This window comes from Patagioenas fasciata, unplaced genomic scaffold (assembly GCF_037038585.1).
Source record: "Patagioenas fasciata isolate bPatFas1 unplaced genomic scaffold, bPatFas1.hap1 Unplaced_1, whole genome shotgun sequence".
In the NCBI taxonomy this organism is placed as follows: Eukaryota; Metazoa; Chordata; class Aves; order Columbiformes; family Columbidae; genus Patagioenas; species Patagioenas fasciata.
In genome coordinates this window covers 2,559,354-2,584,630 of record NW_027288510.1, presented here as the reverse complement: position 1 = coordinate 2,584,630, position 25,277 = coordinate 2,559,354, and the positions used below count along the sequence as shown (strand labels likewise).

The window sequence follows — 25,277 nt, the reverse complement described above, 5'->3', positions numbered from 1 at the left end:
TCTCAGCTTCTCTTCTCCAGCTCAACAGCCCCAGCTCTCTCAGCCTTTCCTCAGAAGAAAAATGCTCTAGACCCCTCAGCATCTTGGTAGCCACCGCTGGGCTCTCCCCAGTAATTCCTTGTCCTTCTTAAACTGGGGTGCCCAGAACTGGACACACCACTCAGATGGGGCCTCACGAGTGCAGAGCAGAGGGGGAGGATTCACCTCCCTCGACCTGCTGGCCACACTCCTACTCACGCAGCCCAGGTACCATCAACCTTCTTGGCCACAGGGCACATTGCTCATGGTTAACCTGCTCACTTGGGTCTCATCAGATTCCTCCCATGTCCCCAGCCTCCATCACCTGGTTCCCAGTGACAGTTCACAGCAGGGCAGGGGACTCTCCAGCAGAGCCAGCACTGGGGAGACAAAGGGCAGCCCCCAGCCTGCCTGCTCCTTCCCATCTTACCTTGATCTGCTTGGGCTGGGGACAGGATCCTGATCCCTTCAGCTTCCCTCTGGGCTTTTGGGGAAGAGAGGCTGCCCTGTAAGCAGTGATGCTGAGGAAACGGCAAGATTGGGGTTTGTGAGAGCTGGCAAGGCTGGGGTTGAAGAGTCTGCTCCCTGCCCGTGCCAGCCCAAGTGACCCACTGTGTGGTCATGTCCCTGTGTCCCCAAGGCACTGCTTTCTCCCTGAGTTGTGCAGGGACTGGGACCCCTTGGCCCAGCCATCTGGCTTGGGACAGACTTCTCCCGGTGGGGGCCAGGGCCACCTCGTTATCCTTTCCAGCCAGATGAAATACTGTGGTTAGTGGTGAGGTTTGTGCACCGTGACTTTGGGATGATTTAACCAGTGTTCTTGCTTGATCAGTTTTAACTGCAAAGCAGAATGGAGGAAGACAATTTGTTTCCTCTTGGTGAAAGCAAACTGCTCGCTGTTGGAATATATATTTCTGTCATCAGGCTTGTGGTATGAACAGGAACAAGTGTCCTCCCTTGGGAACTTGCAAAGCAGAATTCCTCATGCTGAAAAACTCTTTCTCCATTGCACAACAAAGATGAAGGGACTTTCCTGCAGATGAAGTTCCCTGAATCTAAATGCAGCCCTCGCTGGTACCTTGGGCTGTCACAGCCTGTGTTTGTGGGGCTGTGGGTCCCTGCTCTAGTGACAGTGGCAGGAACACTCAGCCTGTTGTCCTTGTTCTCTCTCTGGTAGCAGATTAAATCTGGGTACGGGAAAGGGGGAAGTGTCAGACGTCCCCACGGTGCTGGTGCTCCTGGCAGAAAACAGAGGCTGCAGCTGTACCATGGATTGTTGGGGTAGGAGGGAGCTAGAAGTGACTCTTTTGGTTGAGGTGGTAAGTCTCTTGTGTTAATGATGGGTGAGAAATACATGAAACCGTGGGGGAAAAGTCTTATGGAGAGTGCACAAGAGCTTGGCCATGCAGCTCTGAAAAAAAGTCGTCAATCATCTCATTTTTTACCAGGTGTCTGGGATCACATCTCCATGGTGATGGATGATGTCCATGACCTCGAGCAGAGGATACAGAAAGCCAAAAACAATGTTGAGGAGATCCAGACCATCGTGGGATCGTGGGCGTCGCCCATATTTGTGAGAAGAGATTGTAAAAGAGAATCGCTGCTGAGCCTGGAGGACTGTCAGGACCGCCTGGAACGGCGTTACAGCCTTGTCCGAGAGTCAGGGCAGAGGATTCATCTGCTGGTGAAGGTGAGGGGGGACCTTCTCCAGGGGTTTGTTGACTCTTCATAGGCTCTGGGTGTCTCTCCGCTCTGGTGAAAATGTCCAGAGCTGCTTCACCTTAAAATTAACTCCCTTAACTCATTTGAAAAACTTACCTGTTGTTGATTAAGGAATACTTTGATGGGTGAGCTGGTACAGCTGAGTGTGCGGGGCTGCTGACCAGGCACCGAGTTTGGAGCAGGAGTGGGAGCCGATGCAGCCCAGTCTGGCTCCCAGTCCTGGTTCTTGTGAAGCCACTAGAGGGGAGTCGTGCATCAGGCTTTGGGATCCTGCTCAGAGGAAAAACTCCTCCGAAATATTCACCTTAAAATGGAGAGGCAGCTGGCTGTGGCTGACCTTTCTGCTTTAGGCTTGTTGTTCCTCTGTGGGAGCAGGAGGTGACGCTGTCAGTCCAGGGAGAAGCTGAGTAACAAGAAAAAAGCTGCTGTCTGAACCCTGGGTTTTTTCCAGTGGCTTTGCCAGAGCTGAGAGTCCTCTTTGCAGAGCAGGAGAAAGCCCAAATCTCTGCGCCTCACCTGCCCAGAGGTTTTAGCGTGTCAGGGACAGCACCTTGGCTGGAAGGCAGATGGATTTTAGGTCCAGCCCACTCCTGAGGGTCACCATCTGGCCTTGGACTCTGGAGAGACTGGGCTGACCCTCTCTGGGACACTGAGCCCTTGTTGCTCACCTTACTTCACTGTCTGCACTCAGCCTTGGGCTTCTGACCCACTTCTGTACCCTCTGAACCCACGGCGAGGATTTTACTATGCCCACGTTGTCCTGCTGCTACAGCTGTGACAGGCTCAACCACCTCCAGCTACACCCAAAAGATGGGAACACTTCCTAAATTGACCGGAGAGAACATGGGGCTGTGGCCAAGGCAGAAGGGCTGGCACCGCTGCTCTGGTGGCTCACAGGGCAGGACCAACTGCAAAGCAGCACGAAGGTCCTGGGGAGGGAAAGGCACCGTGGCCCAAAATAGGATGTCCCCATGCCTCTGTCCTGCTGTGCTGGTCAAACCTGGAGGAACAGCAGCAAAGGGGCCAAGAGCTGGTCTGCTGTGTTTCCCTTGGGTGTTCAGGTCTTCTTTTGAGCAGGTGAGTCTTGAGGCTGCTGAGAGAAGAGCACAGAGAGTTTGGGTACGTGCACCCACAAGCACAGGCAGGACAGTGAGATGCTGGCTTGCATTGCCCTTTTGCACCAGGATGAGGCCTCTGGAGTAAAGGTTCAGTAGAACACCAGTGACAAGGGGGCATTGTCAAATACAAGGGCATGGGACGGTGAAGAGGGGGTGGTGCTTTCAAATGGGCATTCCCATAGTGTTCAGTCCTGTGAAGTTCCCCTTTCTCTTGTGTCAGCAAAATGTGGAGGTGAGTCTGCAAGGCACCAGAGCCCTGGCTTGCTCTGTTAACAGTTTAATCACTCAGCGTTGATGTGTAAAGTTGGGGAGCAGCAACTCTGGGTTGACTCAAGCCCAATTGGCAATGCCACTCTATCTTGAGGAGGCTGAGGCCAGACCTTCTTGCTCTCTGCAACTGTCTGAAAGGAGGTTGGAGCATGGAGGGGGTTGGTCTCTTCTCCCAAGTAGTAAGAGATAGGATGAGAGGAAGTGGCCTCAAGTTGCACCAAGGAAAGTTCAGATTGGATATTAGGAAAAAATAATTCACAGAGAGGATTGTGAAGCTTTGGAATAGGCTGCCCAGAGCAGTGGTGGAGTCACATCCCTGGAGGTGTTAACAAATGTACAGATGGGGTTCTTAGGGACATGGGTTAGTGGTGGAGTTAGGTTATGGTTGGATTCGATGATCTTGAGGGTCTCTTCCAACCAGAATGATTCTATGATCTCATGTGTGCCAAGCTGCCATGCCACTGGGAATGGCACCCTCTCCTGTGTCCCCAGAGATGAAATACAGCCAGCTTTGAACCCCTGGCAGCAGACTGCAAGCTGGACCTTACGTTTTTTTTGAGCCCGTGCCTGTGTTGAGAGCCCCTGGCAGGCTTAGGAGAAAGAGCCCTCAGAGGGCATAGCAAGGCCGGAACAGGATCACGGCAGAGCCTGGGAGGTGCAGGGGATGGATACCCAGGCTGGTCTTGTGGGTGTGGAAGAGGAGACGCAAGAAGGATGGGGCCATTCTGTGGCCTAGAAAACCGTGAATTTCCTGACTGTGAACTTGCCTGGAGGTAAGGAACGCAATAAGCTGAGAAGGGAGGCTGTAAGCCAACCCTTTGTCTTCTGATCCCAATCTTTAACTATTTTCACTTGGTTTATTTAAAAACCCTTTTCTGAATTTTAAAGTTCTCTTGTTTTGAGATGACCATTTGTAGGGCAGAGGTGTAAGCAGTCCACTTGGAAGGACTCATCCACCCAAGGTAACATTATACAGGCCACAAGGACTGAGGCTTCATGCATTGGGATGAGCCTTTGGCCCAGGTCTGCAAAGCACCCTTGAGCCCTTTGGCCTCAGAGAAGAGGGAGGAGAAGGTTGCAGGGCTGCTAAGTCTCTCACGCACTCCATTTTTACCTTGTGATTATTTTGAGTTGCTTCAGATGACAAAGCAGCCCTTGACAGAAGGAGAAAATTGTGGCCATGCTACCAGCAGCAACATCCGTCTGTCTGGTTTCTCACCCCCCGCAGGGCTGGTACCTGTGTGCTCATTGCCATGAGTCCTCAGCTGTGGGCAGCTCTTGTAGGACAGACTCAGCCCCGCTGTATTTCAAAGTGTCGTCTTTTTCTTCCAGGAAAACCAGAGCCTCTTACTTGCAGACCCAGCATCTGACATCTGGAAGGCCTATGTGGATTACGTGGATGAGATAGTTCTGGATGGATTCTTCACTGCCATTGAGTGCTCACTCAAGTACCTCCTCGAAAACACAGGTAACTGCTGGTTCCTCAGCTCTGGCCGTGATACCATCTTCAGTCTCACCAAAAGGAAGTTTCTGTTTTGTGCTTTGACTTGTGGTGGTCTTTCTACTCTGCCTCTTGCATTGTCTACAGCAAGTGCTGGAGGAGCCTCCAGACTCAGAGGGTAACTCTGTCCCCTGGTCACTGGAGCAAAGCCTTGCTCAAGGGAAGGGACAGAGATGACTGTGCACCATTTGCTGGGATTTGTGAACAGACAAAATTGAGGCATCATTCCAAGTCTGTTCTTGGGCATCAGCCATCTCCTGACCTCCCATGCACAAAGCATCAAGGTGACACAACCTTTCGTTTGTGGAGAGTCTCAAGAGTTGGTTCTGTGGATGAAAGACATGAAAGAAAAACCTCCATCACTGAGGAGTGAGGAGAGGGGTCACCAAAGCAGAGCTCCTGCCTAAGGCTGCCACGGAGGGTCACTCTGCTGAGAGCAGCTGTGTCCAGCTAAAGCACATCTTCAGAACGCTTCCCTCCTGGATGTGGAGGCACACTGAGCTGGAGAATTGCATCCAGTTCCTCACCATCTTGTTAAAAACAAGCACATAATTTCACATTTGTGAAACCAGTTGGTGTTTTATTTTTTCATGCCTTTCTCCACTAAATTAAAGAGCCTCTTGGTTCCTGTTGTTTTTCTCCTCTTTAAGTACTTATGCGCTGTAATTGTTCAGCTCTCAGACTCCCTTTTGATTAGCTGAAGAGCCTGGTCTCTTTAAGGCTTCCCTCCACAGCATTTTTCCGGTCCTTAAATCACTTGTGTCTCATCTGTTCTCCAGTATCTCCTGTGGGTACCAGAACACCAGCTGGTTTGGCAGCCTCCCCTCTGCGTTGTATGCAGACACAATGTCACTGGACCCAGCGAGTGGGTGTCCCACCTGCCTGGTGTCCCTGTGGGGCATGTGTGTGTCTTGTGGTGGGATGTTAGTGGTGGCTCTAGATCACTTTTCTCCCCTTCAAAAATAACCTGGCACCTCTGTTCTTCCCTACCAGATCCCAAGGCAGGGCTTCCTCCCCTGTTTGAGGTGCAGCTGGATTTGGTGATCCCAGATTTGATATTTCAACCCTCCTTGGACCCTGGCACAAACGATGGCTTCTACGACGTGGTGGAAGGTCTTCTCAACGACATCTACCGGATCTCATCGCTGGTGCCCAGGCTGGCTGAGCACAGCGGCTTCCTCCACTACCAGGTCCGTGGCTGTGGAGCTCCCTCACGCTGTGTGGCAGTGAGGAGGTGCCACGCTGCCCCCGCATCACTGCGAGCTCCTCTCCTCTTCTCTCCAGGCTGACATGGAGGACATGGCTGACCTGGCCGACATGCGCCATGAGCTGATGGGGCGTGTGCAGGCCGTGATGGCGGCCTGCTGTGATTACCGCAGTGCCTTCGACCACTACTCCTACCTGTACGGGGAGGACAGAAAGGAGTTCTTCCGCCAGTTCCTCCTCTACGGGCACATTCTCACTGCGGCAGAAATCGAGGCCCATGCAGAGAACGGGGTCCCTGAGTCACCTCCCACGCTGCAGCAGTTCCGAGAGCAGATTGACTCCTACGAGAAGATCTATGAGGAGGTGAATCGCATCGAGCCCATCAGCATTTTCCAGAGTTGGATGAAAGTTGATGCTCGGCCTTTCAAAGCGTCTCTGCTGAATGTGATTAAACGGTGGAGCTTGGTGTTCAAGCAGCATCTCATGGACCACGTCATGCACAGGTAGGAACCATTCTACCTCTTCTTCCCAGAACCAAAGTGGGTTTCTCTTGTGTTGGCTGGGCTTTATCATTTCACACTGATAAGCAAAAGGCTAATACAGGAGCAAGAGGAGGGGGCACACACCCCCTGCCAGCTCCATCGCATCTCTGCTGACTTTCATCCCCTCGTCTCTGCTGGGAGCAGCTGGTCCAGCTGAGTGTGTAAAGTGCAAACAGTTCCACGAACTCGGTACCATCGACATCCTGCGAGCTGATGCTCCTACGACCTACTGTGTGGTGTTGGACAGGATGTCTGTTTGTCTGTTCATCCTGGTCCAACTAATCTAATCTCTTCTAGGGCTCTATGCTTATTTTGTTGAATTTGCCATCAGTAAAGCTGCATTAATGCCATGAGATACTTGCTCCGTTTCTAAATGCAGTGCTCTTTTGAGTGCACTCTTTGTAAAAAAAGTAATTTGGGTTGCCTGGCATGAGCAGTCATGGGGAGGCAGTTTCAAGGTTACAAAAAGGAGGAGCTTTGGATGTAAGTTTTGAATTAACATGTGTTCCCTGCTCTGAATAGCTGCTCAGCCGCCTGGTCTCTGCAGGATGATGTGTTAGGTGATTTATTTGAGTAGTAGCAGCTGAAGGATGCCACAGGGCTTGGATGCTTACGAAGAAATATTTACAGACATATGTACTAGTGAAGGCTGCTGCGTGTGGTGGCTGCTGTGATCTCTTGTGTTCTTTTCAGCACGATAATTCCTGTGCAAAGAGGTTTTTGCATAGGTTAGAACAGGCATTTAGGAGTTCTTATTAAGAGCTCCTGACTCAGCAGTTTAGTCTTTAATAGGTGAAGTGTTTAGGGCTATGTTTTGGTCCAGCAGCATCCACAGAATTTAAGCGGGCACTTCAAAAGTAAGCGTTTTGAGAAGGGAAGAATGGAAAGGACCAAAGATCCAGGAGCCCATCAAGCTCTGCTAACAGTGTCCAGCAGCTGGTGAGATCAAGAAGCAGGTAGGGAAACTTCCCCCAAATAGTCTCCTTGTCTCTAACCATTCATACCTGAGGACTTTGAGAGTCATGGGTTGTACCTTTGTATCTAAAGACCTGGATGGATTTTTTTTTCTCCCACAAATGTTCGGTTGCTTTTCTGAACCGCTGTGAATTTTTAACATCTGCATCCTTCTGCAGCAGAGACTTACCCTCTGAAATAAGGCAGCGTGCGAAGAAGAATCCCTGTTTGTTGTAGCTTTACAACCTACCAGGTTCATTTGTTGAATTCTTGTATTGGAAGAGATGACATGAAAACTGTCCTTTCACATTCACTCTCTTCAGACCACAGACCCGAGCTCACAGGTCTCCCTTATAGAATCATAGGATAGAGTCATAGAATCTGTTTGGTTGGAAGAGACCATCAAGATCACAGAGTCCAACCATAACCTAACTCTGGCACTACCCCATGTCCCTGAGAACCTCATCTATATGTCTGTCCAACCCCTCCAGGGATGGTGACTCCACCACTGCCCAGGGCAGCCTGTTCCAAGGCCCGACAGCCATTTCTGTGAATAATTTTTTTCCTAATACCCAATCTGAACCTCCCCTGGAGAAATTTGAGGCCATTTTATCTTATCACTTGCTACCTGAGAGAAGAGACCAACCCCCTCCATGCTCCAACCTCCTTTCAGACAGTTGCAGAGATCAGGTCTCCCCTCATCTCCTGTTCTCCAGGCTGAACAGCCCCAGCTCCCTCAGCTGCTCCTCGTAAGACTTGTGCTCCTCAAATGCCTTTTCTCCAACCTGTGAAGTCCCAACCCATTTATCCGTTCCTCACAGGAAGCTGTACCACATCTATGGATCCCTGTGAGCATGAACTGTGGTTCTGATGCCCTCAGCATGTTGCCATGTGATGGGCAGAGTTAGCCAGGCCTTTCCCTCTCCGTGCCAGTCCAGCTGCCTGGATGATTCCGGTAGGAACTGCTCTCATTTGGTGCTTTCCTGTTTTGTGTTCTACAGCTTGTCTGACCTGGACGAGTTCATAAAAACTGCTGACAAAGGTTTGAGCAAAAAGGTTGAAAAAGGCGATTATGATGGTTTGGTGGAGATCATGGGGCATCTCCTGGCCGTTAAGGAAAGGCACAGTGTCACCGATGCCATGTTCGAGCCCCTGAAGCAAACCGTCGAACTGCTGAAGACGTATGAGCAAGAGCTGCCGGAGGAAGTCTATAAGCAACTGGAGGTGGGTGAAAAGCTGCGGTGGACACGGCGGTTTGCCGAGTAGCCAGCGTCAAAGAGTATGAGCTTAAGAGCATTGCAGGAATATTTAAAGCCCCACTCCCTGTCATTAGAGGGCCTCAGTGGATAGTATTTTACTATTGTGGGATGTGCCTTAATAGCTCTAAATTTTGGAGTTATATTGAGGTTTTTCTTTTAAAGCAGAGATTAAGCCTTTTGTTATGTATGAAAAACATAGAATTGCCTGCTCCAACTCTCAGCGATTACTCTTGAAAAAAATTAATGCATTTTCAAATACATCTGTTAATTAGTTTGAATTATAATTATTTTTAAATAAGCCAGTTCTTGGCAACTGTGGAGATGGGAAGGATAATGTTGGCAGAGGAGTCGCCTTCTCATAGGACTTCAGTCCTCCACTAGGTCTATAACACCCAATCTGCTTGACCCAAAGGACATCGCTGGGAGCACGTTATGAAAGTATTTCAGCACCTTTCCACATCTGGCCCTGATGAATCAATTTTTCTTTGGGGAATTCTTCTCATTTCTGGACAGGGGACCATGAGGTGAAGGTTGGAAAAGCCTGTGGGATGCCCAGCCAGCCTTGGGGAACTGGCAGCAGTCACCATGTTACGGTGGAGGAGCGTGTGGCTGCATACTGATGGATACCCCTTAGTCACGGGGCGTTGTGTGCAGAGGGCTCTGTGTAGGACACCAGGTTTAAGGCAGAGCTTTTTGGGGAGAAGTTCCTCCCTCTGCTGCAGGCTTGGATGGGACCTGAGCGGGGTTTAGCAATCCCCCAGTTTTCTGCTGGTGCAGCCGTGATCCACGGATGGTTGTATCACCAAATCTGACACGGGTAAGGGTCCTAAAGATAACTGGATTCCTACAGACACCCTGAAAAACAGAAGAGCTGCATTAAATGAATGTTTTGGCTGCTACAGCAGCTTCAGTTCAGCATAAAAAATGGTGCTATGGGGAACCCAGCTCTGCTGATTCCTCTGCCCAAGAGCTGCTTGCTTGGTGCCTGTTTGTGCGTGTAGATTTGAACAACTGATTTATTTTTCTGACAGAAGAAATGAGGTATGCAGGGCAGCCATTCAGATGTAGGAGATAACAAAACAGTTTCGTTCTTTCTGGCAAGTGACAGCAACACGTAGTTGAATAATTCATTCACTGCTGTACACAGTAGGAAAACCAAAGTAAGTTCCTCCAGGTACCGCTCCCTCCATGGCCATGAAGATGGATGGGCTGGAGCTGATAGTTTGTATGAGAAGGACAAGGAAGCAGCTCCATGTGTGCCCTGCTATGGTCATGGATAGTGATTTCTACAGAGACTGGAACATGAAGTGCCAGAAAGAGACCCCTCAGGAGGGACTGGCCCTGCTCTGGCCGCCTCTGCTGCCTCCAGGTTATTTCGCTTCTTTGCATAGTGTTGGTGCATCTCCATTAGTCTTCTCAACTATGTGCACTGGGATGAAAAGAAGCCCAAAGTCTTTCCTGTAGGCTGGCACAGTACCTGGGGAAGTGGGAGAGCAAAGCTGTGGGACTTGAGGACAGCAGAGCCCTGGCTGGTGTCACTGTCTGGGGTGAGGATTTGGCTCGAGAAGTCTAGTGAGAAGAGAAGAAATCAAATCTCTTTCTAAATAAAATCCCAGGTGCAAAGGGTGGATTGTTAGCAGTGCTGTGCACCAGCAGCTTGGATGCAGTCCTGAGAAAGAAACTGTCTTATTTATTACTAATATTATACAGGCAGGCTGGAGGGATTTGCCCCAGAAAGCTCTGTAGAAGTCCTTCTGGCATAATATCTTCTGCTCTAAGAGCTGGCTGGAAATTTCCCAGGCTCTGTTTCTTAATTAGCTCTGGGAAGCCGGACGATCTGATGAACTTGCATCCTCAGCCCACCCTCCTGCCTCCAGCCAGCTCTGGGTCCCGCTGGGCTCGGTGTCAGGAGAACTGTGCTCTCTCAACCACCGAGCCATCCTGGGAGCCCAGGATCTGGTCTGGGACCCTTCTTCTGAAGTTATTTAACATGTTTTTGCAATCAGAGCAGTCAGTTTTAAAGTCTCAGTCTTCATTCGTCTTCAAAATTGTGGATAACTGATAAGTTTTATCCCAAATTGTGTTTAGCTTTTGCATCACAACAAAACTTCCTTGCAGTTTTAGGCATGGAATCTGTTGCTTTTCCTGTTCTGTGATTGTCCATAAACAGATCAGTCACATCTTATATCAAATAGCAAATACTGCCTACCGTCATTTAAATTTTGCTTGCAGGAGCTGCCAGAAAAATGGAACAATATAAAGAAGCTGGCGATAGCTGTGAAGCAGCGTGTGGCTCCTCTGCAGGCGAACGAAATGACAGTTGTGCGCAAGAGCTGTGCGGCGTTTGATGTTGAGCAACACAGATTCAGAGAGCGATTTCGGAAAGAAGCACCATTCAGGTACAGTGAAATTATAACATCAGAGAAGCCCTGAGGAAGAAAAGCTTCATGGGATCATCTCGGAGTGTCCTGAGGATGTGTTCTTGAACCCTTGCATACATTTCCTACCTGCTCACGGTGTTGTATCTGTTATGCCCTGGGTGTTTTGTCCCTGCAAACACTGTAAGGTGTTAGCAAGAGATTCAATCTGGATGCTGAGTGCACAATATTGCTTAAAGGGGTTGTCAGCAGTGCCATGTGGCTGCACCATCAATGGGTACTATAGATGTATCATGTCTGCTTTGTGTCTCAGAGGCACCATTTGTTTTATGTTTTCTTTAGAAGTTGTTACAATATCACTTATGAAGAATAAACATTTCTTTCTAGGTTTGACACCAAAAAGCCTTATCAACTGCTGGATACAAAGCACATTGAGATTAAACAAATGGAGTCAGCCATGACCTCGATTTATGAATCAGCTGGTCTGTTTGAAGTCATAGTGCCAGACTATAAACAACTGAAGCAGTGCCGAAAGGAGCTGTGTCTTCTCAAAGAGCTCTGGGATATGATCTCCCTTGTGGGCACTTGCCTTGATGACTGGCAGACCACCAAATGGGCGGATATTAACGTGGAAAACATGGATCTGGAGTGTAAAAAGTTTGCAAGAGAGATTCGGAATTTGGATAAGGAGGTGAGGGCGTGGGATGCTTTCACTGGGCTGGACAGCAAGGTGAAGAACATGCTGACGGCCCTGAAAGCTGTGGCAGAACTTCAAAATCCCGCCATTAGGGAAAGGCACTGGAATCAGCTGATGCAGGTGACGGGTGTGAGGTTTGTGATGGACTCGGACACCACGCTGGCTGACCTCCTGAAGCTCAACCTCCATAACTTTGAGGATGAGGTTCGTGGCATTGTGGACAAAGCGGTACGAGAAATGAGTATGGAGAAAGTCCTGAAGGAGCTAAAAATGACTTGGAGCACCATGGAGTTTCAGTATGAGCCTCACCCCCGGACGAACATCCCGTTGCTGAAGTCAGACGAGGAACTCATAGAAACTTTAGAAGACAACCAGGTGCAGCTGCAGAATTTAATGACATCCAAATGTATTGCTTTCTTCTTGGAGGAAGTGTCCATATGGCAGAGGAAGCTGTCCACAACAGATTCCGTCATTTCTCTCTGGTTCGAAGTGCAGCGTACGTGGTCTCACTTGGAGAGCATATTCATAGGCTCAGAAGATATACGGGCACAGCTTCCTAAGGTATGAAATCCCAAATCCTATTTTTCCTGTGTGGAAAGCGTTGAAGAAGAGCCTCCATTACACAGAAGAAGGTTGTCTATATTGCCGTGTTCCCCCAAGCAGGACTGTTCTCTTGCTGCATTGCTTTCTTGGAGGCTCCCTTAATGCTACAGCAGTTTCCCCAGTGTTGCCCCAGGATGTTTTTGTACTGTTGGTTGTGCCTGAACCCTGCTGAGAAACTGTTTTTCCTCCCCTCCACCATTGCACAGCAGATGCAGAGTTCCTGGAGGCTGAGCAGGAGGCTGCTGGCTTCCTTCAGTGATACAGGCGTGTTCCCTCTTTCCTTGGAGGGGAGAAGACGGAGATAATTACTCAGATGGTGCAAATTGTCAAATCAGAGCTGGACCAGGCAGCTTTGCAGTATCCGCTTCCCTGCCTCCAGTGCTGGTGCAGCGGGAGAGCAGCTCTTCTCGCACTTCAGCTTCAGAAAATTGAGCAGAGTTGTCACTGATGCCCTCCTCAGGGTTGTGACCTCCTCAGGGCTGTCTTTGAGTCCAGCTTCCAGTCTTATTCCCTATTCTCTTGATTATTTAGAAAATCTTCCAAGCTTGTTCCTGGCCCCGCTGGACCACTCGCAGCCCTGTGGAGGAACCTGCCTTTCACTCACGAGTGACCCACAGTTGGCTGTGTGACCCCCGTCCCTGTTCACGAGCAGCATCGCTGACAGCACCACTGTGGGACGAACACCCACGAGGGGATGTGCGCAGCCCATTGACCCCTGGACAACACACTGTTCTGTCTCCAACCCTGCACTCTGCTCTGCTTGGACTGTTCCTCCATCTGCTTCAGAGAGCACGCTGTGCTGAGTGTCCTGGGGGCAGTTTTTGGCCCCTCACACCAAGAAAGCCCTTGTGGTGCTGGAGCAAGTTGAGAGAAGGGAATGGAGCTGGTGAGGGGCTGGAGCACAAGTGTGATGGGAGCGGCTGAGGGACCTGGGGGGTTCAGCTGGAGAACAGGAGGTGAGGGGAGACCTTCTGATCTCTGAACTGCCTGAAGGGAGCTTGGAGCCAGGGGGGGTCGGGCTCTGCTCCCCAGGAACAAGCGCCAGGAGCAGAGGAAATGGCCTCAAGTTGCGCCAGGGGAGGCTGAGGTTGGATCTGGGGAACAATTTCTTCCCCAAAGGGCTGTGGGGCATTGGAACAGGCTGCCCAGGGCAGTGCTGGAGTCACCATCCCTGGAAGATGTATAGATGAGGAACATGGTTTAGTACTAGATTTAGGTTATGGTTGGACTCAGTGATCTCAATGGTCTCCTCCAGCTAAATGATTCTATGATTCTGGGCACACCTCGCTCACTGGGCAATATATACAGGTGCTGATAACCAGTGCCCTGAGGCTGTACCATGTGCCAGCAAGCTCTTAATATCCAGGAGCTATCTAATGTCATGTATGAAATTGCATCATGATTTACATTTGCATCCTGCTGGGCAGCTGTCTGCATCTCAGTAGCTGTCTGGCAGTGGTATGAACCATAGAACCATAGGATGTCCTGACTTGGAAGGACCCATCAGGATTGTCAAGTCCAACTCCTGTCCCTGCACAGGACACCCCACAATTCACCCCATGTGTCTGAGGACGTTGTCCAGTCTCTCCTTGAACACTGTCAGGTTGGGGCTGTGACCCCTCCCTGGGAGCCTGTTCAGTGTCCAGCACCTCTGGGTGAAGAACCTTTTCCTCATGTCCCACTGCCCTCCCTGGCACATCTTCTGCCATTCCCTGGGTTCTGTCACTGTCACAGAGAAGAGCTCAGCCCTGCCCCTCCTGCTCCTGCTGAGGAACCTGCAGCCCCATGAGCTCTGCCCTCAGTCTGCTCTGCTCCAGCTGAGCAAACCCAGGGACTTCAGCCGCTCCTCATACGGTTTCCCCTCCGAACCCTTCACCAAGTTCATGTCCCTCCTCTGGACACTCCAGTAGCTTTATCTCCTTTTCTCCTGTGTCCCCAGCCCTGCACACAGTGAATGCTCCAGGTGAGGCCGCCCCAGCACAGAGCAGAGCGGGACAATCCCCTCCCTGCCCGGCTGGCCGTGCCGTGCTGGATGCACCAGGACACGGGGCCCTCTTGGCTCCAGGGACACAGGTGGCTCAGTCAGCAGCTTCTCTTCCGTAAAAGAAAGACTGAAGCTCAAAGTCTCTGTAGCTGAGCACCCTCAGGATGCATCCAGGGCTGGGGGGATGTGCTGACAGGCTGTGGGATGCTCACCTGGAGCTGGATCTGTGGCGTGAGTGTAGGGAGGGCTCAACCTTCCAGATGGAGCCTTGCTCCTGGGGCTGAACACAGGGTAGCGTGGAAGTGTTACCTGGACTGCTTGGAACACTTGTTCAGTGTCCCGCCTCACTTAGGAGGCCTGACCTGGGAAGAAGGGAGGAGCAGAGATGTTTTGAACATAGCTTGCTTTATTCTTCAGTGTTTAGCTCCAGAAATTCAGAGTCCCTGTTAGATATGGAGCATAATTGTTGATGTGGGCCTCCGGTGCTGACGTGGGGTTTCCATACCCTCATTGAAGGCAAGGAAGGGCTCTCCTCTACAAGAGTCATCATACCCGTTTTGTGGATGGGTGTTGGGATTCCTGTGCTGTAGCAGGAGGGGAGGAGTGCACTCACATGAGGCTGGGAGCCTTTCCACGGTGTGGGAGCATCTCCTGCTGCTGCAGCCAGGGAAACTTGGTACTTCACCTGGACATGGGAGAGAGAGATTTATGAGGTTTTCCAAGGGGAATTAAATCCCATGAAAATGGTTGGTCCTAGACATTGCCTCCTGCATGGAGCACTTTATCCACAACCCCTTTGGGATACAGTGACAAGAAGGCAAGTGCCTGTTTGCAGACTAGTTTCAGGCAAGTCAGTGGAAGAGCCATTCTGGAATGGTGGAGGGGTCCCTGTCTGCACTGGACAGAAGGTTTTCCCCTCAACCCAAAGACAGCACCCAGAGGATGGAGACCTTTAGCACAAAATCCATGTTTTACCATGAACATGTTTGTGTTGCTTTTTAGGACTCCAAACGCTTTGAAGGGATTGATGCGGACTTTAAAGAACTGGCCTATGAAACTCAGAAAACCCCAAATGTGGTTGAGGCCACCAATAAACCAGGTCTGTCCCAACAACTGGAGGACATTCAGAGTAGGTAGGTACAACTTCAGTCCCAGGATTTTGTCAGAGACTGGGATCAGCTCTAATAAGTTGGTTTAACCTGTGCTCCAAGGCTTTCCTTCTGGACTGTGCGTTCTTTGCATTCACACATTGAGTCTTTTTATTCATGATCCATCACCCTGAAGCCCCCAAGGTGGATTCTGGCTTTGCGTATGTGCAAACTCTTATCTTGAATATTGATTTGCACACATGCAAAGCTAGGCACTCAGTTGGTTTTAATAACATGTGGCCTCACTGCCACCCCAAATTTGGTGTCTTAAATATCTATTTAGCAGTCCAAGCAGGGATATCTGCAGCAGAGCTGATCCCATGTGCTTTAATTAACAAAATTATCTTTGTGTGTGTACCCTTCACAGATGGTATAACTAAACTCCCTGAGAAAGACCTTAATGTCCAGAGATGGATACAGTTCTCACCTAACATATGAGCTACTCTACCTGGAACACACCTAACAAGTTAACGTGATAGCTGTTGTGTCAGTAATAACTATCCATTTAAAATAGAGATCTAATTTTACTTCCTAAACAGATAAGGCCCGTGTTCCCCACAGAGGACTAACTGCATGTTATTTATGAACTTTGAAAGCTCAGCAGCAGTTTAACATGTAAACACTGAGAGATTCATTTTAGAACGGAGCAAACAAGTTTCTTTTCAGGCTTCACAAGCACAAAAAGCTGAGTAGGTTTGAATCAGACTTTAAAATGTGCTCGTTAGAATAAAAGCAGTTTTGGAAACTTTCATCCTAGTGTGAAATCACCTGTGGCAGTTGAGAGCTTGTCTAAAACAGTAAGTCAGACTGCAAAGCCTTTCTAGCCTCTTCTTCCACCTGTGTTTCTGCTTTTTGGTGAGGATTCTCTGACTCTTTGTCTGTTTGACCCTTGGGAGTGGAGAGAGATCTATGAGTTACTATGTGCTTTGTTATCTATTTGGAAAATGCTGTAAAGGACCAGCCTGCAGGCTCAGCTCATGTCTGGCATTTCCCCATGGGAGGGGAGAATCTGCTCGATAACCCAAACTGTAGCACGACACATTAAAGGATATTCACCCGCCTGTCCTGGGCTCTGTTTTTCTGCTCTTCTCCCCAGGTTGTCCCTGTGTGAGAAGGCTTTGGCTGAATATTTGGACATGAAAAGATTGGCCTTTCCCAGATTTTACTTTGTTTCTTCAGCAGATTTATTGGATATTCTTTCCAATGGCACCAACCCACAGCTGGTAAGCCTTGCACTATGTCACCTTCACATTTTCCAGCTGTCAGTAATGTCAGGGTGGAAGATGCTGTCTAGGGACTCAGCTGTAGCTTATCCTTTCTTGAGTGCCTTTTCTCCCACCCTCACTTGGATTAACAATAACTCTTTCACTGCTGGCCTTCATCTGTCGTCTCTGAAAGGCAATGCGCACACTGTATGTTGTCCCATCTGTCCCTGGTGATGCTTGCAGATGGTTCTGAAAGCACTGCACAGAGCAGAGCTATGTTCTTGATACCATAAAAACAGTGGGTTTGTTTCTGCTGGGATACAGTGAGGTTGGGGGAAACCATTTCTTGAGGATCTCAGCCAAAACTTGTTGCTGAGCTTGGTTCCCCAAGCTGGGATGCCAGCAAACAGCATCTGTTGTTGAAAGAGCCACAGACCGATCATTCAAATGTGACAGTGTTGACAACCGAGGGCTTGGAGACGTCTCTGTTTTTAGGCAGAGGAGACATCTGCTAGTCAGCCACTTCTTCCTTCCCCCATGCAAAGGTCTTTGGGATGGCCTGTTTACAGGGGAAGAGCAGAACACAGCCTGGAAGAGGTAAGACAGCTGGTGGTCAGACAGTGGCTGTGGCCAAGGCAGGACTTCCTTGGGTTGCCACCCACCCCTGCACAGCTCTGCTTGGCCTTGTTTGGGACGCATCTTTTATTCAGAGGTTGGTGCATAAAACCAGTCAAAACGTTCACAGCAAAAGGCGAGTGTTGGATGATGAACAAAGTCCTAATTCTGTCTTTTGGTAGCGAGTATTTTCACTTTCTTCAGGCTTTCCACCATTTTCAGTATTGATGTGAGCACAGGAATGGAGCAGGTTTGCATGTGTATTTGGAAATGCTGTTGTTTACCTCTAACCTTTAACGCTGCTTCTATCTGTGTCTGCTGCTGGGTGATTTCAGCCCACAGAGTATCATAAATACATAGTTGATTGATATTTAAAATGAAGAGGAAAAAAAAAACACAGGAAGCAAAGATACTGTGTTGAAATGCTCTGTTGAGTAAGAAGAAATTCCTGGTGTTTTCTGTTATTCAAAAGTATTTGCAGTAAAATCAAAGTAAATGTCAAGCAGTATCATACATAGATACACTCTCAGCCTTCCCAATGTAGTTTCAAAGTCTGATGATTCCTAAAGGAGGATTAAATACACAATGACATTATCCTCGTGAACTGGGTGCTGAACTTGTGCAGATTCAGGTGCGTTCGGGCTCTGGCAGCAGGATCGCAGCAAGTGCTGGGGTTGTGTCCGAACCCTCCAGACTGGACAGGGTCTGGGAAGGGGCAGCTGGGGATTTGTGACCAGAAGCTTCTACATGTAAGAAAAAGTTTCTACGGTTTACTTACGGTTTGAAAAGAGATAAGCTTATGGCCTCAAGATACGCTTAATGGCCTCAAGTTGTGCCAGGGGAGGTTCAGATTGGATATTGTAAAAAAATTCTTCCCAGAAAGGGCTGTGGGGCATGGGAACAGGCTGCCCAGGGCAGTGCTGGAGTCACCATCCCTGGAGGGGTTTAAAAGACATTTAGACGAGGTTCTTAGGGACATGGATTAGTGCCAGAGCTAGGGTATGGCTGGACTTGATCCTGAGGGTTTCTTCCACCCAAAATGATTCTGTGATCTGGGGGGATGCTGAGTGCCCTGTGCTTCTCAGAGTCACTTAGCACCTCCCAGGGTTTGGCCCTGCTTGTATGTGTGTGAGAAGCTGCGTCCACTTGCAGCACAGCTCATGAGAGGGAGGGTTGTAGTTCTTTGTGAGTCAGTGAGTCAGAATTAGATGGACAAATCCACCTCCACCCTTCCTTCTCTGAAAGCATCAGAGCATTGGGCATCTCACGCAGAATCCCAGAATGTCAGGGTTGGAAGGGACCTGGAAAGCTCACCCAGTGCAATCCCCCCATGGAGCAGGAACACCCAGCTGAGGTTCCACAGGAAGGGGTCCAGGGGGTTTGAATGTCTGCAGAGAAGGAGACTCCACAACCTCCCTGGGCAGCCTGGGCCAGGCTCTGCCACCCTCACTGAGAAGAAGTTTCTTCTCAAATTTAAGTGAAACCTCCTGTGTTCCAGTTTGAACCCATTCCCCCTTGTCCTATCACTGGTTGTCACTGAGAAGAGCCTGGCTCCATCCTCCTGACACTCCCCCTTTATATATCTGTAAACATGAATGAGTCCCCCCTCTGTCTCCTCTTCTCCAGCTCCAGAGCCCCAGCTCCCTCAGCCTTTCCTCACACGGGAGATGCTCCACTCCCTCCAGCATCTTGGTGGCTGCGCTGGACTCTCTGCAGCAGTTCCCTGTCCTTCTGGAACGGAAGGGCCACAACTGGACACAATATTCCAGGTGTGGTCTCCCCAGGGCAGAGCAGAGGGGCAGGAGAACCTCTCTGACCTACTGACCACCCCCTTCTAACCCACCCCAGGTACCATTGGCCTTCCTGGCCACAAGGGCCCAGTGCTGGCTCATGGTCACCCTGCTGTCCCCAGGACCCCCAGGTCCCTTTCCCTCATTTCTCATCTCCCCTATGGGAGTTTTTCTACCTCTCTGCTGTAATTGAGAGAGGCAGCTCCTGTCTGGGACTGCTTTGGGAGCTTCCCCTTTCTGTGGGGACGTCAATCCTAGGAGAATCTCACCTTCATTGGCGTGGGGCGCGCAGTGATGCAGTTGTGTGTTACGCAGTGGTCTGGAAGAAGTGCTGGTGACCTGCTCAGCTCCCAGCAGGCAGATGCTGATGTTGAGAGCCCACAGCATCTCCCTGTTGGCTTTGCAGACTCAGATGGAGGTGAACAGGAAAGAACTGAATTATTCTTTTCCTTCTGGAAGAGTGCTTTTGGTGAACATGGTTGTTCTATAGGAGGTCTGGGCTGTTTATCATAGGTCTTAGGCAGAAATAAAGATCTTTCTTCTCCATGAAAGAGAATTTAGGATATTTCACTAGCACAAAATCAGTTTCTAGTAGTGGAAAAACAGGAAAGTTCATAGTGAAGAAAACTCCACGTTGTGCTGAGAATAGGATGAGGTGGAGAAATGGCTACAGACTTCTCATCACTACATGTAGGGAAATTTGGGGTAGGAGTCATGAGGTGTTTCAATGTTTTCTATGCTTTTGCTCTGTATGGAAGATTTCCCAATGGAGAAACATGATTTATTAAGGCATGTCTGTTTTCTAAATTCCATAGAAATAGGTGGAAGTATTACAAGAGACAGCAAGAGGCTTTTGTTGGCAGTACGTTGGCCACATTTGAGAAGATGTGGTGCTACCTAAATATCCAAGATATTTTGTTAACATGATTTTGCTTGTGACATGTATAGTGATCTTCATTCCGCTCGTCCTATCTCGGTTGCTTTATTTACACAACCCGTTTTGCAGGTGCAACGTCATCTTTCCAAACTCTTTGACAGCTTGGCCAGGATGAAATTCCAGCTGGACTCTGAGCAAAAGCCAACCAAGGTTGGCCTGGGAATGTACAGTAGAGAGGAGGAGTACGTCAGCTTCAGCGAGCCCTGTGACTGCAGTGGGCAGGTGAGAGGGAAGTCCTTGTCTATCAAAACTGTCCGGTGGAGTCTGCTCCCCTGCCCCTCGTGTGAGATCCCTTGCCAAGACGTCATAGAGCTTCACTGCTCTCCCCTGGTGCATGAGAAAAGCTGGAAGAGGTGGTGATTTAGTACCTCCTTACACCACAACCTTTCGTGTCACTCTGGATAGGTCCTCACTAAGGGGGGACGTGGATGTCGCAGTCCACTGTGAGAGAAAGAGCTGTGCCATTTTTCTGACTAGGTTTTTAATTTGATTTTTTCTAAGACCTTTTGAAGGTTAGTCTTAAAGCTTGCTACAAATATCCTCGGTGAGGGAGGGGATGCAGACTGAAAAGAGACTAAGCTATTCCATAGTACCTCTGCACGGGTGTGTTTGGCAGGAGAAGGCCTTTTACCTGTTTCTCAAGTCTTCATTATTTCATACCACGAGTGAAAGTATGAAATGTAAGAATCAAGCTACTGCTCAGCTTATCTGTCCTGGTAGTTTCACCTTTCTGCATGGTCTGTTACAGGAAGCTAAAGTACGTAATACCGGCTACTGAGCTCCCCAGCAATGGAGCTTGCTGCGTTCAGTCTGTCTTCTTGTTGAGGGCTTTGCCTGTGAAATATGAAATTCAGCAGGAATTGTGTTCCCAAGTTTGGCAGCATCTTTCTTCTGCTGCTGGCAGACTGCCCACATCCCACCAGGGATTCTGTCATGGCCTGGAGGTGGAACACACCTGACCAAATTATTCATTGACGGAGTTCATTTTGGTTCCTCCTGTAGCTAGAGTTCAAGAAAAAAATCTGTCTTCTGTTCTTGGTGTCTGGAAGTAGATGCTAATCCTACAGTACCAGAATTAGCCAAATCTACCCAGTCTGAAGGAGGCTGTGAGGTTTGGTTAACTCATAGAATGTCCTGAGCTGGAAGGGACCCACCAGGATCATGGAGTCCAAGTCCTGTCCCTGCAGTGACAACCCCACAGGTCACCCCGGGTGTCTGAGGACGTTGCCCAGTCTCTCCTTGAACACTGTCAGGTTGGGGCTGTGACACCTCCCTGGGAGCCTGTTCAGTGTCCAGCACCTCTGGGTGCAGAACCTTTCCCTCATGTCCAGTCTAAAGAGAACTGAGATGCTTGCCTCATTTCCTATCTTCACTAATTACCAAAGGCACTTAAGAAGAGCAAATGTGTTACTGGGATTTAATCTCTTTTCCAGGGTGAAGTCTGGCTCAGTCATGTACTAGACAGCATGAGGGCTACTGTGAGAGATGAGATGACAGAAGCCGTCATGGCTTATGAGGAAAAACCAAGGGAACAATGGCTCTTTGACTATCCTGCCCAGGTATCTGCCACTGCTTCTTATCACCACTCAGGCTGGCTCGTGGAAAGGTAGCTCTTGGGTTCCCCATCAGTCCTGCCCTTCCCTTCTTTCAGCAGCTGTGGACAGGCATGTTTCTGGCCTCCACCTTGCTATCCAGGAGAGAGGGAGGATGAGTTGTCCTTTATCCTGGCGGTCTCCTGATGGAGTTTTCAGGCTGAGCTCCATGCTCTGGTTGGGGCTCTTGGTTGGGTGACAGAGCCCAGGGGCTTGGGCAGTGCAGTCTGTACAGCCAGAGCAGTGAGAGGTGCAGCAGGAAGGCAAAGTGGTGAGGCCTGATAAGAGTGAAGAGCCCCTCAGATGCACCTCTGACAACCTCGTGGTCTCCAACTCTTCCTCCTCTGCTGTGTCAGGCATGTGAAAGGTGCTGATTTACTTATAACTAGCTGCTAAATGTGTCTATCACTGATATGGTGTTTTAAATGAATGTCATGGAGCAGATCCTTGTTGTACTGTCTGCTGTGACTACTGTATGAAAAAATACTTAATTTCATGTCACGGATGTTTCATCCTTGATCTCCCTGTGGATCCGACACTCTTGAACATAAGGAAGCTTTGGTATTTTCCCTGATACTGAACCAGCCTATTTCCCTAGGTGGCGCTTTGCTGCACCCAGATCTGGTGGACAACCGAGGTTGGGATTGCCTTTGCCAGGGTGGAGGAAGGCTACGAGAATGCGATGAAGGAATAGCACAAGAAGCAAGTGACCCAGCTGAACACCCTCGTTACCATGCTGATCGGGCAGCTCTCCAAGGGCGACAGACAGAAAATCATGACCATTTGCACCATCGACGTGCATGCTCGGGATGTGGTGGCAAAGATGATAGCACAGAAGGTTGGTGTTGGCAGTTCAGCACAGTTCTGTGGGTGCTGGAGAGGGGGCTTCAGGGGGCCCAACCACTGGCCATTCAGATCACTGCCGGTCTCAGTGGGAGACGTATGACTAAATTTATTTCTACAATGTTTGTAGTAAGTGTGCAGAAAGCCCCTGTAAGCCTGCAGAGCTGTGCTGTGTCATGGCCCTGCAACACCAACTTGTAGTTGCTGCAGATTCACACCAGGAGTGAGAGCGCGGCACTGCGTCCTGGTGCCAAGACATGTGCTGGTGGATGATGGTGGTGTGTTGGGAGGCTGCTGGACTCAGTCTCAGTTTTGACTTTAGAAAGTAAGAAAAAGCATTCAAGCTTTGTTCTTTGTAGCGTCCTTTGTCTGGTGTGGGGCCACAGGGACTTATGTGGGACTCCCTTCTCCTGCAACACCTCTCTCACACTACTCCCCTGTCCCTGACACCATGCCAAGTGTTTAGCCTTGCAGGTGGGTGGGAAGATGCCCTGAATGTATTGGGTTGTGGCTCTTCCCTCATCTGTGTCATCTCAGAGGCAGCCAGGCTGCTCACAGGGTTTCTGTCTTCAAGGCTCAGCTGGGCTCAGTGGTGCCTCGGTCCAGCCTGGGGTGAAGTGATGCATCTGGACCTGCCTGCTGGTTGTGCAGAGAGCGCTGGCCATGCCTGTCTTTGTCCACCTGTCCCCAGTCTGTTTCCTTGGTGCTGTCTGCAACCTCTTCCTTGTCTAGATGGCCTCTGCTCCTTCTCTCACTCTGGTTGCATTATGAGACCTTCTTCATGACTTGCTGCTTCTTAAATCTATTCAGGAGTCTTTTTGTAAGGCTCTTTCTCTTGGCCATTAATTTTTTCCTCTCCCACCAATGTGGTCACTAATTTGGTTCCTCCCCTTTACTGATGGGAGAGGGGGAGGTGACATTTCTCACCGCATTGCAAGGAGGCGGCCTTCCTCACCACACCTGCCTTGCAGTGAGGACCAGTCATCCCCCATGAAAATTTTATAGCAGTCGCTATTTTGGCCCCCGAGCTGCATGTGTCTGGCATCCCCGGCCTTCCTGTGATGGTGTTTGTGGGTGTGTTGCAGGTGGACAATGCCCAGGCCTTCATTTGGCTGTCACAGCTCCGGCACAGATGGTCAGATGAGGAACGGCACTGCTTTGCCAACATCTGTGACGCCCAGTTCCTGTACTCCTATGAATACCTTGGCAATACCCCTCGGCTTGTGATCACTCCGCTGACCGACAGGTAAGTCCCTGGGACACAATGTCATAGCTGGGCTTTGCCACACAGGTAGAGAGAGAGATGCCAACCAAAGATGGATTTAGTTCAGACACCTGTATCCCTCTTGTTCTGTCTCCATGTCCCAGCACTCCAGTGGTCGAGCTCTAACTCTTATCTGGTTTTTGGTGGTACCCTCTGGGGAATTTGTACATCAGATCCCTGGGTGGGATTCAGCTCACACATTAAAACACTTGTGGGTGTCTTCCTGTGCACAAGATGTCCACAGTCCATAAAGCTGTTGAGTCTAGAGAGCTTTCATCCCATCTTGAAGCAGACATCTACCTGGTTGCCTCAGTGGGGACACCTAGGGTTACTTGAGATACTCTGTGTTGTCCCACCTGGCTTCCAGCTGCCAATCCAGAAGTGTAAAAGTCTCCTATGGACCCCTTGTCATATCTCTCCACCCTATGTGACATTTCAGCAACCAAGAGCATCTCAGGTGGCTCTAGTCACCTGTGTTAGTCAGCTGCGTCAAGCCCCCAGGTATCATCAGGTTTTGTTGGCTATATTGACTACACCTCTGTGGCTTATACAGGTAGTATAGATACTCACATGTGGACACCACCCCAGTGTCCATCATCAACATGATGGAGAAACTTTGGGACTTGCTGCAGCTTTGAGTTGGGTTCACTCATAGGCCACCTGAGCAGGTTTCTGTCAGTGACAGGTCTTCCAGAAAAGCTGTCCTTTTCTCATACTGCCTGAGATGTGCCCAATATCCATGAGTTGTATGAGGATCCAGAGAGAACACAAGCTGGACATGAAGAGGTTTGGGCAGACCTTGGTGGAAGATGAGTATCTCTTGGAGAAAACAGAGCTGAGCAGAGGTGGTAATTAATGCCAAGAAGGCTTTCAGCTCAGACACGACCCCTGCTCACGTACAGCTTTTCAGAGGAGAGGCTCTGCTGAGTGCAATGCTCTAGTGCTATTGCCCTGCAGCCCACAGTTGACCTATTGGACATATTTCCTTTTTTCATTCATCATTCACTGTGAAAGATGTTACATCACCCTGACCCAGTCACTGCACCTGACCATGAGCGGAGCACCTGCAGGCCCTGCGGGCACTGGCAAGACGGAGACTACGAAAGATTTGGGGCGAGCCCTGGGCATCATGGTGTACGTGTTTAACTGCTCCGAGCAGATGGACTACAAGGTATGGCTCCCACCTCGGCTGCAGTGCGGTCACATGGGGCTGGGGATGCTCAGGGCCCGAGCAAACCTGAAGGGTGAGAGTAATCCAATGGTACCTGGGGTGCATTAGGAGAGGTATGACCAGCAGGTCAAGGGAGGTTGTTCCTTCCGCTCTGCTCTGCCCTGGTGATGCCACATCTGGAGTTGTGTCCAGTTCTGGGCTCCCCAGTTTAAGAAGGAATAACTGCACAGAGTCCAGCAGTGGGCTACAAAGATGCTGAGGGGTCTGGAGCTTCTTTCTTGTGAGGAGAGACTGAGAGAGCTGGAGCTGTTGAGCTGGAGAAGAGAAGCTGAGAGGGATCTGATCAATGGGATCAATATCTCAGGGTGGCTGTCAGAGGATGGACCAGACTCTGTTCAGTGGTGCCCAACGCCAGGGTGAGGGACAACAGGCACAGACTGAAACACAGGAGGCTCCATCT

At 49.8% G+C, this 25,277-nt stretch overlaps 1 pseudogene; it reads left to right on the top strand.

Annotated features, from left to right (window-relative positions):
- LOC136115910 (dynein axonemal heavy chain 9-like) overlaps window positions 1-25,277 on the top strand; it is an 85,975-nt pseudogene that overhangs the window by 5,571 nt on the left and 55,127 nt on the right.